The 14,373-nt window shown below is 36.3% G+C and overlaps 1 protein-coding gene and 1 pseudogene across 4 annotated transcripts in view; one reads left to right on the top strand and one right to left on the bottom strand.

Annotated features, from left to right (window-relative positions):
* The window catches only part of BAZ2B (bromodomain adjacent to zinc finger domain 2B), a 273,729-nt gene that overhangs the window by 253,910 nt on the left and 5,446 nt on the right, over positions 1-14,373 (bottom strand). The gene's annotated exons all lie outside the window — the stretch shown is intronic.
* On the top strand, positions 2,537-2,934 carry LOC308559450 (small ribosomal subunit protein eS24 pseudogene; annotated as a pseudogene). Its single transcript has one exon. The product of its transcript is annotated as a small ribosomal subunit protein eS24 pseudogene (transcript).

Here is a 14,373-nt window from a genome sequence, read left to right as displayed (position 1 = left end):
TTGGTGCACGCCATGATGCCAAACCAACTGAGCCACACTGGCCAGGACTGATGTACAGTTTTCTTTTTTTGTGTGTGTGAATATAGTTTTCACTTGATTTCTCTTGGGTAAAAAAATAGAACTAGGATAGCTAGGTTGCATGGTAGTATATATTTAACTTTCTAAGAAACTGCCAAATTGTGTTCCAATGTGCCTGTATTCCTTATGTCCTTTCTGAAGCACATAGTTACCCACTGCATAAACAAGGAAAAAGGGCTCATAAAGAGAAAGTGGAAGAGCCCTGGCCAGTGTTGTTCAGTTGGTTGGAGCATTGTCCTGTACACCAAAAGGTGGCAAGTTCAATTCCTTGACCAGGTTTCAAGTTTGATCTCTGGTCAGGGTGTGTACTGGAGGTAACCAATCAATGTTTCTCTCTCACCCTCCCTTCTCCCTCCCTCTCTCCCCATTCCTATCTCTAAAATCAATTAAAAAAAGAAGACAACGAGAAAAGCAAATTGAAGTATGTACGATATGACCCAATGAAAAAGAAATACTATTTTCTCTAGATTCAAAACTACCAAAAAAAAAAAAAAGTGGAAGAGATAGTTTTGGGTTAGACAACACTGTTTACCAAAATGATAGGATAAGTTATCAATAGAGAAAGACATAGAAATAAAAATAGAAAAGCACATTTAAGAGTCCACATAGTTTTATAGGCTCCTACATATATCTAATAATTCTAGAAATTAGTAAATAATGGAGAAGCAATATTGAATAGATAATAGCTGAAAAATTCCCAGAATTAAGGAGATATTTAAATCCACAGATTGATAATGCGTAAGTAGAATAAACAGTCACACCTAGATACATCATGATGAAAATGTGGGATATTAACGATAAAATCTTAAATCAGAAATAATAAACAGATTACTTAAGAAAATGAAAATTAAGACTGAGAGCAGGCATTTCACCAACACTATCAGAGGCCAGACAATAATAATAAAAAGATTACAACTTTTTATATTAAATATTGGGATAAAAATATTTCAGAATTCAGATTTTATGGGGGCATGAAGGAAGTTAGAAAATTAATATGGTTCATATTACATAGCACCCCAATAGCACAGTTAGCCAACTCTGAGGAATAAGGCTTATGTAGTGAAGGAAGAAGAAGGGAGCTGATGTTAGGCTCCAGAAGCTTCCACAGAAAAATGAGGAGATTGGGACATCATGGTAGAGAAGACCTGACAGAACTGTACTTTGGAAGCTGCAAGTTAGATCACCACTTTACGTGATTTTAGCTTGTTTCTATGTACTGTTTATAAAAAAGTATGAAACAGTTTCCAGATAAAGAAGTTAGTTTCCAGATCTTTTCTCATAAAACTCCAGCAACAATCCCTCTTCTACTCCCCAAGGTCTACTCTTAAGTGTTTTTGGTCTATAATTTTAGAACAGCATTTTTCAAATTTGACCCATACTCAAGATAAGAAATGTATTTTACAACCCAGAAATCACTCACTCACACACATAAATATCTGAAATAAATGTTTCAGTAATAGTAATTACATTATTATATGCCAAACACTGACATTTTCTATTTAACTTGAAAAAATGCTCATTGTGACTTACTCAACTGATTTCATAACACACCAATTGGTATCAACCAGCAAACTCACAATGATCTAGAAAATTTCTGTGCATGTATAAACAGGTATACATATCCTTTTTCTGTATGAAATTAGACCATATAAATTATATCTTTGTTACATTGTAACTATTTTATTTCTTTTTACATTATTTGTTAATACTCATAGTGTCACTAAGAGTTGAAGCATAGCTATATTTAATTTGCACACTTTCCTAATTCATTCTTTTATTCTAGAAAAAATAATTTACTTTCTAGAATGATTTTCTAAACTATATAATAGAATAATCTGTAGTAGTAACCTTCTTAGAGGTCACAGATCAAAGAGGTATTTTTAAAACCGTCCCTAAGAATTGCTACATTGTCATATACAGAATTTCCTGTCAAACAGGCCAAGCTGTCCATGTCGGACTTATTCACTAAAGTGGCATTTGAGGGTGGAGGTATCATTGCTTGAAAGAGTTGTGAGTAATGTCAAGATCTGCTTCCTTTTTGCTCATGCTATGCCCTTTTATGTAAGCTTGTTGAACTGGACTGCTTACTTATTAGTTTTGTTATATAAAGTTTTATGAATTTAATCATAGACCTCTATGCTTTTCACAAGAGGAAAATATGACAAAGTGCTTCCACTCTATTTAAAAGATGCAAATAAAATATACAAAAATGTTCTGAGGTTATAGTATAATTTTATTAATAATTTCCAGATTGGAAGTAAAACAAACATAATTAAAAAAAAAAAGCATCTGTGAATTAAAAAATGTAACATTTGGTAACTGACATAATAGTTTAACTAAGGTAGAACACTTAAGAAGAACAAATAGGATATGTATCTTACAACTTTTAACTTTTTATTTTAAAATTATTTCAGACTTGCTCTTTTTCTCTCTGGCAGCTTGAAGATCAACCTTCATCATGAATGACACATAACTATCTGGTCCAGGAAGTTCATGACAAATAGACTACTTCAGTGGAAACAAATGTTCATTAATGTCCTTCACTCTGGGAAGGCAACAGTACCCAAGGCAGAAATTTGGGAAAAACTGGCTAAAATGTATAAGACTACACCAGATGTCATCTTTGTATTTGGATTCAGAACCCATTTTGGTGGAGGCAAGACAAGTGGTTTTGGCATGATTTATGATTCCTTGGATTACGCAAAGAAAAATGAACCCAAACACAGACTTACAAGACATGGCCTCTATATGAAGAAGACGACCTCAAGAAAACAGAGAAAGGAATGCAAGAACAGGATGAAGGAGGTCAGGGGGACTGCAAAGGTCAATGTTGGTGCTGGTAAAAAGGAGGAGTAAAGATTCTTCAGTGACTTTATCTTTGGTGATTGTGGAGATTTTTCATGAGAGGATTAATAAACTAAGAACTTTTATGTGAAAAAAGATGATTTTAGACTTACAGAAAAATTATACAGTACAAACCACTCAGTGACAAAATCCTGGTTTCTAAATATCATTGTCCAAAAGGAGTAAGGGCTGTGGAAAAATAATCTATTGTAGGGCTAGGGCAGAAAAAATACAGACAAGGCAGAAAGCAAGGAACTATAGTACTGGAAAGAAAGAAAGTGCTCAGAAAGCAAAAAGATGGAGACATGTCAAAAGGCCACAGGAGTCTCCCATTGGTCAAACTTGGAATTATTTGAGTGACAAAATAAAAAATTTATTAGATTATAACCCAAAGAATAAAATAAATGTACAATGAGTCCATATAAATATTAATAGACGATATATAAATAAAGGGGGGAGATGGGACAAATCTTACCTCCAGAGGAATCCAAATAAGGTATGTAGAAACTATCCCACCCAGAAGGTAAAGCTTAACCTTTAACCTGCCCCTCCCATCATGCCTTTGAGTGGGGGCTGAACTTAGTGACTCCCTTCCAAATAGAGTGGGAAAGACTGGAACTTTAAAGAGAACAAACTTGACAGATACCACCTTCAACAAGATACCGAGTTTGGCATCCTCAGAGATAATCCTGTTGATAGCATCTACTCCCTGATATAATGTGATGAGAAAGTACTTCACCTCTGTAGTATTATTTCCAAAAAACCCATTACCACAGTCTAATCATGAGAAATATATAAAACAAATCAAAATTGAGGGTCATCCTAGAAATATTTCACCAGTACTCCTCAAAAACTGTCAAAGTCATGAAAAGTAAGGAAATACTGAGAAACTATCACAGACCACAGGAGATTGGAGAGAGATTATGAATACAAATATGATCGGGTACCCTCTGGTTTGGATCTTGGAGCAGAAAATGGACATTAAGGAAAAAATTAGTAAAATTCAATTAAAGCCTGTACTTTAGAGGAACATTCACAGAAAATGGGTGAAATCTGAATAAAGTCTGAGGTTTAGGTAATAATAATGTACCAATGTTGGTATCTTAGTTTTGAAAAATATACCACAGTAATTTAAATAGACAACATCCAAGGAAACTAAAATTGGGTGAGTATAAAGAATGTCCACACACACTTCACTCAGAGTCCCAAAACTTAACAATTTACCATATTTGCTTTATTAGTCTCTTTTTCATCCTCCCTCCCTCCCTCCCTCCCTCCCTCCCTCCCTCCCTCCCTCCCTCCCTCCCTCCCTCCCTCCCTCCCTCATTTCAACTTGCATCATTTCCTTTTTTAAAATTTATCTTTATTGTTGAAAGTATTACAGATGTCCCTCTTTTTCCCCCTATTGATCCTCTCCATCCAAAACCCCCCTCACCCAGGCCTTCACCACATTATTATCTGTGTCCATGGGTTATGCATATATGCATATACCTTTTTTGATTAATCTCTCCCCACCCACCCCTGCCTTCCCTCTCTAAGATCTGTCAGTCTTTTCCATGCTTCTGTGTCTCTGGATTTTTTGCTTGTCAGTTCATTTTGTTCATTAGATTCCACATATGAGTGAGATCATGTAAAACTAAATCAGGACGAACCAGAAAACCTGAATTGGCCAACAAGAACTGATGAAATCAAAGCAGCAATAAAAAAACTTCCAGCAAACAAAAGCCCTAGCCTGACAGCTTTACAGGCAAACTCTACCAAGCATTCTACTTCTTATTACTGCAGTCCCTCTACATCTCTTGCAATGCTGGCTTGGTGATGATAAACTCCTTTATCCTTTTTTTTTTTTTTGGTCTGGGAAGCTCTTTATTTCACCATCTTTTTGAATGATAGCCTTGCTGGATAGTCTTGGTTTCAGATCCATGGTTTTCATTACCTTGACTACTTCATGCCATTCCCTTCTGGCCTATAGAATTCCTGGTAAAGAATTAGCTGAGAGCCTTATGGGAACTCCTTTGTACGTAACAGATTGCTTTTCTCTTGCTACCTGTTAAAATTCTCTCTTTGTCATGAATTTCTGGCATTTTAATTATGATGTGTCTGGGTGTCGGCATCTTTGGGTCCTTCTTGCTTGGCACTCTGTGCCTCCTGAACTTGTGTGACATTTTCCTTGACCAGGTTAGGGAATTTTCTGCTATTATTTATTCAAACAGGTTACTGTTTACTTTCTTCTTCTGTTTACTTTCTACTGTTCCCTTGTTTACTTTTGTACGTGCCCTTGACTGGAACTGAACCCAGGACCCTTCAGTATGTGGGCCAATGCTCTAACCATTGAGCAAAACCCGCTAGGGCTGACCTCCTGTTTTTAGTTTTTTGTTTTTAGTTCCCTGATTTTTCCCCTACCATCTTCTAATTGACTGATCCGATCCTCAGCTTCCTGTAATCTGCTGTTTATTCCTTCCAAAGTATTTTTTATTTCCACTATGTCATTCTTAATTTCCTGTATAGTTTCCATATCTTTTCTCATGCTGTTGAGCATCCTTATGATCAGCATTCTGAACTCTATATCTGATAGATTGCTTATCTCCATTTCATTTAGCTCTTCTTCTGGAGTATTCTCTTATTCTTTCATTTCGGGCTTGTTTTTTATTGTCTCCCAATTTTGGCTGCCTGTTTGAGTTTGTTTCTATATATTAGGTAGATCTTCTAGGACTCCCAGTCTTTTGGATGGTCTCTGGTGCATGCCAATGTTAGATGCTGTCTGTGACTGGCCTTGAGTACCGTTTGGAGCTTTCAGTGACCCACAGTTGTGGCTCCCTTTGCTGGGGCTGGGTGCATTTGGAAAGGACCAAGATAAACACCAAGGTCTGCTTTTCCTAGCCTGTGTCCAGAAACAGATCAGGAAAAGACTCAAAGCAACCACAGATCCACCTTTGCCTGCAGTCTCTTAATGAGCCTCAGGTGTAGACCACAACAAGGTGTAAACTCCACAGCTTGCGGCAAGAGGTTTTCCAACAGGGTGAGGCAACTGCTTCCCCCACAGGCAAAAGCTGTCTGGATGGTAAAGGTCTGCCTGAAAAAGATGTCCTCTGCAGTTTGGGGAAATGGCTCAGCACAGGAATCCAAGCTCTATCCTCAAAGCCCCCAACACTAGATTCTCGTCATACAGAAGTAGTCCATTCTGCTCTCCCCCTTTGCTTGGGCCCACGGTGAGTGGTTGGACACGAAATTTTGTGTGTTGGCCCTTTAAGAGAGTGCCTACATTTCCACCCGTCTCTCCCTGGCAGACAGAAACCCCCGCTGTTTTTCTCAACCCGATGTAATATGGGCACCTTTCTCAGTTCTGATGCTCTGGGCTGGGGAATGCAGTGTGGGGTTTAGGCCCCAGAGTTCTCAGTGGGAACCTCCCACAGCTAAGATATTCCTCCAGACCTTCAGCTGCTGTCTGTGGGAGCCTGGCCAGCCCTCTTGCACCTCTGCACTTCCTACCAGTCTCTATGTGGTCTCCAATTTTCGTCCTTTGTTATTAGGGTTCTCTTCAGCTAGTCGTCAGTTGATTATTCAGGATGGTTTTTCTATATTTTACTTGTAATTCTAGTTTGGTCCTGGGAGAGTTTCAGCATAGCTTCCACTTAATCCACCACCATCTTGGAATCTCTTCAGATCTTTTCTGAATTTGAAAACAAGCTACATACATCATTCCCCTTTACTCTTAAATATTTTAATATATGCCCTTAAAAAGTATGTTTATCAAAATAAATTACCATTAATACAGTACAATCTAGAAATCCTCACATTATGAAAATTGTTCCACTAATGTCCTTTATAACAAAAATAGAATAAAATAAAAAAATAAAAATAAAATAATTGTTTCTGTCTTGGCCCATGATCCATCCCAGGGTCATACATTGCATTTAATTGTCCATTCTCTTTAGTCCTCTTTGATGTGGAGCAAATTTTTCTTTGTGATTTTGACCTTGACATTTGTAAAGCATATAGGCCATTTATTTTGCAAAATGTCCCTCAATTTGGGTTTGACTCATGTTTCTTCATGCGTAAATTTTGGTTATATATTTGTGAAGGAATACCACAGAAGTGATGGTAAGCTCTTCAGTGCTCCTATCAGGATGCATGATGTTCATTTGTCCCGTTACTAATAACATTAACTTTGGCAGCTTGATAAGGTAGTGGGTCCACTGTAAAATTGCTGATTTCTTCCATTAGTGATGAGTATGTTCTGGGTAGGTATTTTGAGGATGCAAAAACATTTTTTTGTCATCAACTCTTCATGCATTAGTTTTAGGATACATTAATAATTTCTGTATGAAACAATTCCTAGCCATTCTTACATATTTGCATTTCCAAATGAAGTCTGTATCAACTTGTCTAGTTCTATTAAAAAGCATGTGTGTATTTTTATTGAGATTTTATTATGCTAAAATCATAAATTAAGGGAGAACTGTCTTTTCACTGGTTCAAATCTAGTTTTGTATTTCAGAAGTTTTCAAAGTTTTTCTTAAATAGTTTTTGTATACTTCTTGTTACATTTACTCCTAAGTATTTTATCTTCTTTGTTGTTATTGGGGTTTGCCTTACCATTATATCCTCCAACTGGTAAATGTTTGTATATGTAAAGGGTATTGAGATCTGAATGCTAAAATGTATAGCCTACCAGTTACTACTGAACTATTTTATTTCCTAAGTTAGTTTTAGTATTGATTTTCTAGGGCAGGAATCCACAAACATTTTCTGTAAAATGTCAGATAGAATATTTTCAGTTTTGTGGGACAAACCATTTCTATCACAACTATCCAACTCTCCCTTTGTAGGGCAAAAGTAGCTACAGAAAATACACAAACAAAATAATGTGACCAGATTTGGCTCCTGGCTACTTTGCTGATCCCTGTTCTAGAGTTTTCCAGGTATACTACTGTCATCTGCAAATAGAAATAATTTTTTTTTATTTTCTAATTGTTATACCTCTACTAATTTCTCTTGTTTTATTGGATTGCCACATATTTCAATCAAATGTTGAATAGTAGTGGAGTTCCTGGGTATCCTAGCCTTGCTCCTTATAGTAGTAGTGAAAATGTCCCTAGTGTTTCCCATTAGGTAACATGATGTTAAAAACATGTATCTGTTAATAGTTTGTTAAATTTTTTATTAGGTATTGAATTTTGCTGAAGGTCATTTCAGCATCAATATATGATTTGTCTCCTTATATTCACTAATATGATATATGTTAATGGGTTGCCAAATAGTGTGTTCTTAAAATAAATCCCACGTGGTCATAGTGCATTATTTTCTTAATAATATGGCATTGGAATTTGTTAGTTAATATTTGCTTAGTACTTTGCATCAGTATAATTGATATTTGTATGTAATTTCTTTTTTGTACTGCCTTTAGGAATTGATGTTACCCATTTTCTTTTTTTTTTGAAATATATCTTTATTGATTTCAGAGAGGAAGTGAGAGGGAGAGAGAGATAGAAACATCAGTGATGAGAGAGTCATTGATCGGCTGCAGCCCGCAACTTGGGCATGTGCCCTGACCAGGAATCAAACCCCGATCTCCTGGATCGTAGGCCGATGCTCAACCGCTGAGCCACGCCCGGCTGGGCGATGATGTTACCCATTTTCAATGCTCTGAAACAATTTTATAAAGTGTTCAGACTATCTGGTGCTTTTTTATAGTTTCTTAATATTGTTTCTCTATTTCTTGTACAGAAATGGACTATCTCAAATGTAGTTAATTTTGATAAACTAAATTTGCCTCAGAAATATCTTTTTCACTTAGTTTTTCAATGTTTTTGCAGAGAAATTTGCAAAGTAGGGTCTTACATGATTTTCATAAATTGAGATATAATTCAAATACTATCCAATTCACCTTTTTACAGTTTATGGACTGAACTGTATCCCTCTCTCAAGTTCATATGCTGAAGTTCTGACCCCCAGTTCCACAGAATGTCACTGTATTGAGAGACAAGGCCTATAAAGAAGTAATTAAGGTGCCCTGGCTGGTGTGGCTCAGTTGGTTAAGCGTGCATTGTGCACTGAAAGGACACCAGTTCAATTCCCGGTCAGGGCACATGCTCAGGTTGTGGGCTCCATCTCTGGTCAAGGTGCATGTGGGAGGCAGTCAATCTATGTTTCTCTCTCACATTGATGTTTCTCTCTCACATTGATGTTTCTCTCTCTCAAAATCAATAAAAACATTTTTTTTAAAAAGAATTAAGGTAAAATGAAGACATTTGGATGGGCCCTGATTATTACTGTTGTCCTTATCAAGAAGAGCATAAATAGACAACACACAAACCAAAGGGCAACTATGAAAAAACACAGGGAGAACATGGCAACCTAAAGCCTCAAGAATACAGGCTTTAGAATGAAATCAACCCAGCCAACACCTTGATCTCAGACTTCTAGCCTCTAGAACTGTGTGAAAGAAATGCTATTTAAAAAAAAAAATTATTTGATTGATGAGAGAGAAAAGGAGAGTGAGACAGAGACAGAAACATTGATTTATTATTCCACTTATTTTTTATGCATTCATTGGTTGATGCTTGCATGTGCCTTGACCAGAGATCGAACTTGCAACCTTGGCATATCGGGATGATACTCCAACAAACTAAGCTATCTGGCCAGGACAGAAATGCTATTGTTCCAGTCACCCAGTCTATGGTATTTGCTATGGCAGTCCTAGAAAACTAATAAAATGTACAATTCAGTGGTTTTTAGTATATTCACAAGTTTATGCAACCATCATCATAAGCTAATTACAGAACACTTTCATCACTCCAAAAAGAAACCCTGTACCCATTAGCTGTCACACCCAATTCCTGCTTTCCTCAGTCCCTGGTGACCACTAATCTATTTTCTAGATCTGTGGATTTGTTTATTCTGCATATTTAATGTAAATGGAATCATATAATATGTGACCTTTTGTGTCCAGCTTCTTTAACTTAGCATGATGTTTTCAAGGTTCATACATGTTGTTGTATGTAGCAGAATTTGACTACTTTTTATGGCTGAATAATAGTCCATTGAATGGATATAGTACATTTACACATTCATGCATTGGTACACATTTAGGTTATTTCCATATTTTGGCTATTATGAATAATGATACTATGAACATTCATGTACACGTTTTTGTGTGACATTGTTTTCAATGTTTAAAAAAAAAATTGAGTTTTAGAGAGAGGAAGGGAGAGGAAAACATTGATGTATAACATCCATTGGCTACCTCCTGCACCCCCTACCCCCCTATCAGGGATTGAGCCCCAAACTGGGGCATGTGCCCTGACTGGGAATTGAACCAGAAACCCGTTGGTACACAGGATAATGCCCAACTAACTGAGCCACACTGGCCAGGGCTGTTTTCAATTCTTTTTGGTATATACCTAAGAATGAAATTGCTGAGTCATATGATGACAAATATCTAACTTTCTGAAGAACTACCAAATTATTTTCCAAAGCAGGTGAATTATATTAGATTCCCACTAGCAATGTATGAGGGTTCTAATTTTCCACATCTTCACCAACACTTGTTCTCATCCATCGTTTTTTGTCTTTTATTGATTTCAGAGTCAGGAAGGGGCAGGGAATGAGAAAGAGAGATTGAGAGAAACATCAATGTGAGAAACATCCATTGGTTGCCTCCTGCACGTGCATGCCACAGGCACCCCAACTGGGGATTGAATCTGCAACCTGGGCATGTGCCCTGACAGGGAGTCAAACCTGCCACCTTTTGGTGTATGGGATGATGTTCCAACCAACTGAGCCACACTGGACCAGGGCCATCGTCTTTTGAACAGCCATCCTATTGTGGGTGAAATAGCATCTCATTGTATTTTTTATTTGCATTTCCCCAATGACTGACACTGAGCATCTTTTTTTTTTCAAAATCATACTTCAATTTATTGGCATTGTCAGTCTATCAACAAGACAGGAATTCTTTCCCCCCATGATGTGAGATCGTTTTCAAACTTCCATAATATGTGTTCATACATCTTCACCTTGAAAATGAAGCATTTCAAGCGTTAGTGAGTGTAGATTATTCCTTCTTCACTTTCACAATTTTTATGCTGCTGTCAGAAGTTATCTTGCCATTTGCTTTGAATTCCTTTTTCAGTACATCATGGTGATCTGATATACATATGCATTGTGAACCATTCTGTGTATCTTTTTATTGCCTTATTGCATTAGCAAGAAGTTCCATGACACTGTTGAAAAGGACTGGTGAGAGGAGACATCCTTGCCTTGTAACTGATATGAAAGCTTCAAGTTTCTCATCATTAAGTATCACATTAGCTGTAGGTTTTTTGTAGAGTCTTTATCAAGTTGAGAATATTCCCCTGGTTTCCTAGTTAGCTGAGAGTTTTTCTCATGAATGTATGTTGGATTGTCAAATGTTTCCCCCACATCTATTGATATGATGTAGTTTTTCTTTTTTAGTGTGTTAATATAATGGAATACATTAATTTTTTAATGTTGAAACAGGCTTATTACACCTGAGATAAATCCCACTTGGTCATGATATATAATTACTTCGATACCTTTGTGGATTTGATCTGCTAATATTTTGTTGAGGATTTTTGCAGCTATGTTCATAAGAGATATTGGTCTTTAGTTTTATTTTCTTATAATATCTTTGTCTGGTCTTGGTATTAGGGTAATGCTGGCCTCACAAAATAAGAAGTATTCCCTCTGCTTCTCTCCTCCAAAAGAGATTGTAGAGAGTTCGTATAATTTCTTCCTTAAATGAGGTGGGCCTCATGCTTTCTGTTTTGGAAGTTTATAAATTATTGATTCAATTTATTTAATAGATACAGGCCTATTAACATCACCTATTTATTTGTGTGTGTTTTGACAGATTGTTTATAAAGGAATTGGTCTATTTCATCTAGGTTATCAAGTATATGGGTATAGAGTTGTTCATAGTATTCCTTTATTATCCTTTTAATTTCCGTGAACTATGTAGTACGTCCTCTCATTTCTGATATTAATAATTTGTTCTCTTTTTTCTTACTTACCTTGGCTAGACACTTAACCATTTTATTGATCTTTTCAAATAACCAACTTTTGGTTTTGTTGATTTCCTCTATTGATTTTTCTTGCTTTTAAAATTTCATTGATTTGTCTTGATTCATATTATTTCTTTTCTTCTACTTACTTTGGATTTGTTCTTTTTCTAGTTTCCTAAGGTGGAAACATACTGATTCTTTATCTTTCTTATTTCCTAACATATGTATTTAACACTATACATGTCTCTCTAATCACTGCTTTTGCTATATATCTCATACATTTTGCTAAGTTGTGTTTTTACTTTCATTAAGCTCAAAAAAATTTCTGTATTTCTGCCCTGGCTGGTGTGGCTTGGTTGATTGAGTGTTGGCCCGTGCACCAAGAGGTCGCTAGTTCAATTCCTGGTCTGGGCATATGCCCTGGTTGCAAGCTCTATCTGGGGGGGGGGGAGGGGAGGCAGGAGATTGATGCTTTACCCTCACATCTGTGTTTCTTTCTCTCTCTCTCTCCCTTTCCACCGCTCTCTAAAATTAATAAAAATATATATTTTTAAAAAATTTCTAAATTTCTTTTGAGATTTCTACTTCAACCCATATGTTATTTAGAAGTGTGTTGTTCAATCTCCATGTATTTGAGGACTTTCCAGCTATCTTTCTATGATTGATTCCAATTTTAATTCTAGTATGGTCTGAGAGCAGACATTGTATGATTTCTATTATTTTAAACCTGTTAAGGATTGTTTTATGTCCCAAAATGGATACAATATACTGGGTAAAAGGAACTGCTATAAAGAGGCTTTTAGTAATATAGTGATGAGGTGAAGGTGGGATATGGGGTGGTTATAGTCCTATGATTAGGCCTCTCAGTGAGCCAAAGCCTCTGGACTATGATCATTACAAGAGGTTTTCAGTGATTTTCTATCTGCTTAGGAACAAAATGGCTAGAGTTGGATGGAGGTGGCTATGTCCCTTCTTCTATATGGAAGGCTAGAGCTACTAGAGTTACCCTAGTAGAAATACTAGGGTACTTCTCTTCCCCAGGCTCTGAAAAAACCTCAACAAGTTAGGTTCTGGTTAACTAGTTTCCCCTGAGGGCTTGGATGTATTTCAAAATGGTTCCTTTTCCCCTCCTTTTGCAGAAGTCCAATGGGACTTTTCTCTAATATGTACTGTGGGAAAATGGAGGCGCTCCTGGAGGTGAATCTCACAATATTGTGTGGTCTCCTTATGACTGGGTCTCCCTATAGTTTTTAACTCTGAGTTGTCCACACTGAGGCTCCAGCAATTCATCAATTATACTCCAGGTTTTCCTCCCCAGGCACTGTTTCCTGTGTTGGTTTCTGCTCTTAAGTCTCTGCTCCTGTAAGCGGCAACTCCCTGTATTTGCCTGTCTCCATTCTTGGGGGTAGTAATTTGCCTTGTATCCTCCCCTCTCTTATGGCTCCAAGAAGAGTTATTGATTTTTCAGTCTATTCAGCTTTTCATTTGCTGTTAGGGTGGAGTGGAGGCTTCCAAACGACTTACATGTAAAACCAGAAACTGGATTTTTGACAAGAATATATGGTCTGAGGACCTGTATCATTTACTTTCTTAAGGACTGAGGACCTGTATCATTTACTTTTTCATAAATAAAGGTAATTTACTCATTCATCTGTTTGAATTGATGGTAAGCCAAATTCAAAGTATTTTTTAAAACTTCAGGCAAAAAGGGAAAGGTTCTCTTCCTACTACTTTAAAAATTACAATGTAATTTTTAATAGTTGTGTCTATTTTAAAAATGAATTTTACATTCTATTCTTCTTAAAAGTATTGTTCTTATTCATCTACTTTATATTAATTTTTGTTCATTTCTTTTCCACTACACATTATTTTACTGCATAAAATAGGAATATTGCAAAGATAGTCTGTGCCAATTTTGCTGTGAACAAAGCAAAAAATTCCACATGTGGTTCTGCCAGCAACAAAACAAGTCTTCTCAATAGGATGAAGAAATGTTTATTCAATGTCTAAGAGTTGCTTTTCTCTGATTTTGTTGATTTATTTTTGTTTTTTTGGTTGGGGTTTTGTTTTCTTTTTTCATTTTGATTGATTTGGAAGCAAAGTGTTGTAGTTTATAGTTCTTTCCATACATTTTTCTTTCAATATAGGGAATACTAATAGTTTCTATGTGGCTTTTTTTCCAAGTATAGGTAAGACTACATGACCAACAGTTTTTATTTCTGGACATTATCAAGCAGAATTATTAAATTTTAACTTTAAATTCTTTACCCAAATATTATATTTTATTCTTTTTAAAAATTTATCTTTATTGTTGAAAGTATTACAGATGTCCCCCCCACCCCCCAATTGATCCCCTTCACTCAGCATCCACCCTTTACCCAAATGTTTTAGATACAAATTTTCATCTACCAAATTAACTTTTTAA

The sequence above is a fragment of the Miniopterus schreibersii genome (genome assembly GCF_964146895.1).
Source record: "Miniopterus schreibersii genome assembly, chromosome: 7".
Classification (NCBI taxonomy): domain Eukaryota; kingdom Metazoa; phylum Chordata; class Mammalia; order Chiroptera; family Miniopteridae; genus Miniopterus; species Miniopterus schreibersii.
The sequence above is the reverse complement of the archived record's forward strand: the minus strand, read 5'-3'. Positions and strand labels throughout refer to the sequence as shown.